Source organism: Manis javanica, chromosome 8 (genome assembly GCF_040802235.1).
Source record: "Manis javanica isolate MJ-LG chromosome 8, MJ_LKY, whole genome shotgun sequence".
In the NCBI taxonomy this organism is placed as follows: Eukaryota; Metazoa; Chordata; class Mammalia; order Pholidota; family Manidae; genus Manis; species Manis javanica.
Window position 1 is genome coordinate 86907024 of NC_133163.1, and position 4159 is coordinate 86911182.

The following is a 4159-nucleotide window of genomic DNA, read 5'->3' on the forward strand; positions in this document are numbered from 1 at the left end:
GCCAAGAGGTTGTCACAATTCATTGCTGTTTTTAAATTAGGGCATTTCAACTTCCCTTGTTGATGATGCTAAATTCTCTTCATGGCTTTCTAAATTATCCTATTATTAAATATTCAATATATTTCTTCAAACAATATATTTTAGTATGATGAATTTTTATAAGACTAGCTCTTTCTTTTCTTTTCAGCCTCAACTTAAATATCACTTCCTTAGAGGTGACCACTCTATTGAAGTACATCCAAATCCTCACCCTTTACTGCATTTCCATAATTCTGTATCTCAGGATTTTGTTTAATTCCTTCATAACTCATCAGAATTTCTTATTATTTATCTGTTTACTTTTTCTGTCGGTGTAATAGTCTACATAATGAATTCAATTAGGTTATGGATTATGTCTATTCCATTCATCACTATAAAACCAGGGATTAGTAGAATACTTAACAAATATAAGCCAATCAACAAATATTTATTGAATTGCCAATACCTTATAACACAATTTTTGAAGATTTTCTGCTGATAGGTTCCCCTGGATTGGTATAGTGTTAATTAAAGTCATAACTATCAACAATGTAGAAGGTGAAAACAATACACAGCAATTTTCTTACTTCAAGGGACAACAGATTAGTAGGGAAGATGAAATGCATTAAGTAAAGATTACAAATCCTTTCAAGAATTTTCAAATAACAAGAAATGAAGCTCTGTAAAGTAAAATTCAAGGAGTAAGGTAACACTAAAACAAATCCAGCAAATAAATACCTTTAAAAAATAAGTTAGGTTTAAAAAGTTTATATACAATAACAAATGATTTTTCCTACTTTGCAATTTATTTTTTTGTATTTAGAAAGAGCAATTCTTTCCTAAGTGATTTTTAAGTGTTTAGAAAAATGCCTTGAATTCCTTAGGGAATTTAGGAGGAGACTAGAATGCCTTTTGAAGCTGCCATTATGCCCTCAAAAAGAAATTGAGACTGTACATCTAATCTCAGGCCTTTGAAGAAAAGCTGCCCTCCCTAAGACCTCCCCTCTGGACTTTAATCATCTCCTAGTAGGTCTTTCTACCTCCAGTTTTTCTCTTTTCAAATTTTATTAATTATGCATTCCACTGTTTACTCTTAGAAGAAAATATTCTTCATGTTTTCCTGTGAAAGAATCTGAAATTGTTTTGACTGTCTCTTGAATCAAATCTGATATCCCAAAGTATTCAGCAGGTATTTAAAGTCTTCAACCAACCGGTAAAACCAGCTTCTTCACTACCGCATCATGCTCAAGGCCCAACAGGCCAGTCATTTACCATGCACCACACACACTGTACGCACTTAGTCTTTGTTCTTTTCACATAGCACACCATCACACCCTGACCTACCCATCCTCCAGAATGACCTCTTCTTTCCTTTGCTGCTAAATGAATGCTTGGAATTCCTTCCAGATCATGGCCCTCATAATTCATGAAGCCTTTTTGATTAATCCAGAGATCTTTCAATCAATTCAATATCCAGTAATAATTGTCAATAAATATGTACTAAGTGTCTATCACATGCAGGATACCTAAGCTAGGCCCTGCATATACAAAGAAAGAAAAGATTCGGAGCCTAAACACAGAGAGCCTTATGTTCATCTAACAAGATAAATAATAATACAAAGAGAAAAAGTGGCCTCATAGGCTACCAATCAACCATGAAATTATTTAAAATCCATCTTAGAATTGTTCTCAAGAACTTTGTTATTATTTTCTTCCCAAAGAGATGAGCTCTCAAATACTAGAAATTTTTTTTTTGAGAAGGCATCTCTTATATTTATTAATCATATGGTTGTTAACAACAATAAAATTCTGTATAGGGGACTCAATGCTCAATGCACAATCATTAATCCACCCCCAGCCTAATTCTCGTCAGTCTCCAATCTTCTGAAACATAACGAACAAGTTCTTACATGGTGAACAAGTTCTTACACAGTGAATAAGTTCTTACATGGTGAACAGTACAAGGGCAGTCATCACAAAAACTTTCGGTTTTGATCACGCATTATGAACTATAAACAATCAGGTCAAATATGAATATTCGTTTGATTTTTATACATGATTTATATGTGAATCCCACATTTCTCCCTTTATTATTATTATTATTATTATTATTATTATTATTATTATTATTATTTTCTAATAAAGTGCTGAAGTGGTAGGTAGATGCAAGATAAAGGTAGAAAACATAGTTTAGTGTTGTAAGAGAGCAAATGTAAATGATCAGGTGTGTGCCTGTAGACTAAGTGTTAATCCAAGCTAGACAAGGGCAATAATACATCCACGGATGCAGAAGATTTCTCTCAAAACAGGGGGGGTGAGGTTCTAAGCCTCACCTCTGTTAATCCCCAATTTCTCACCTGATGGCTCCCCTGCGACTGTGCCTGTCTTAGGTTGTTCCTCCTTTGAGGAATCTTACCCGTCTCTGGCTAACCAGTCATCTTCCAGGGCCATACAGGGAAATGTAAAGTTGGTAAGTGAGAGAGAAGCCATATTGTTTGCAAAGGTTAGCTTTTTACTTCTTTGCAGGTTTATGAGCTGTGGCTTCTATGCCCAGCATTTGTCTTGAGGTATCTTTACCACTTGGAGGAGTTATGATACTCGGTGAATTCGATATGAGGCACGAATTCTATTTAAGGGTTGTAATTAGGAAGGAAGAAGAAAAGCTATAGAGATAGCACATGGAAGAAAACATGGGAAGATTGATTATTTCTTAGACATATCTTCTTGTAGAGTAACTTAAGCATGTATAGGTTTTAAACTACTAATTAAATTGTGCACACACATTAGCATAATAGGAATACAGTTACATAACCAATGCAGATCTATAATTACCAGCCATCTCCAGTGAAACCAAGAAAATCAGTTAGGCACCCTAGGCATTTGTGAAAATTTGTCTATGATATAGTGGATATTGTCCAACTGTACGTGAACAGTCTGAGAGAAATCAGACAAATTAAAAACCCATTCCTGGGAACTGTTCACATCCCATATGTTCTTTTAACAGTAGATAGTCTGTAGTTGTAAGATTTTGGAGCGCTACAACTTGCACTTTTCCTAATTCTTGGTTGAGTTCCAACAGTATAGATCCAGTCAGATTTGTTGTTTTACTGTATGCACAGGCCAGCTTAGATATCTCCTTCTTCATTCCAATGGCAAGTCCAGGAACCGGTGGGATAAATGCAGCTACAACTGCAGCATCACCTGGAACTTTGTTGAGGTTTTTTGATGATCATCTTCTGGTATGTCTCTTCTAGAGAGTGCTGATGTTGGAAGTTTTTCTTCATATCGTCTCTTAGTTCATTTTCTGGGTAGCCAAATTAGTCTTTGTTCCTCTGTATAAAGACAAACAGACCCTTTGCCCACACTTTGATATGCCTTTTATACCGTTGTGTAGAACTCATTGGAGGTCACCACACAGGAACTGTTTTTTTTTTAAGAGAAAAGAATATTATCAAAAAAATGTACATCCATAGCCAATCATCTGATACCCTTTAAGTGATCAAAATTAAGGATATTTAAAGCATGCATTAATCGTTGATTTACAGTTAGTTTTATCCTATCAGGGAGTAATCCCCCTTCTCTTACATACTTTTTTTTTGTTATCTTTAATCTACACTTACATGAAGAATATTATGTTTACTAGGCTCTTCCCTTTACCAGGTCCCCCCTATAAACCCCTTTACACTCCCTGTCCATCAGCATAGCAAAATGTTGTAGAATCACTACTTGTCTTCTCTGTCTTGTACAGCCCTCCCCTTTCTCCCACACCCTCCATGCATGCTAATCTTAATACCCCTCTTCTTCTTCTCCCCCTTATCCCTCCCTATCCACCCATCCTCCCCAGTCCCTTTCCATTTGGTACCTGTTAGTCCATTCTTGGGTTCTGTGATTCCGCTGCTGTTTTGTTCCTTCAGTTTTTCCTTTGTTCTTATACTCCACAGATGAGTGAAATCATGTGGTATTTCTCTTTCTCTGCATGGCTTATTTCACTGAGCATAATACCCTCCAGGCCCATCCATGTTGCTGTAAATGGTAGGATTTGCCCTCTTCTTATGGCTGAGTAGTATTCCATTGTGTATATGTACCACATCTTCTTTACCATTCATCTACTGATGGACGTTTAGGTTGCTTCCAATTCTTG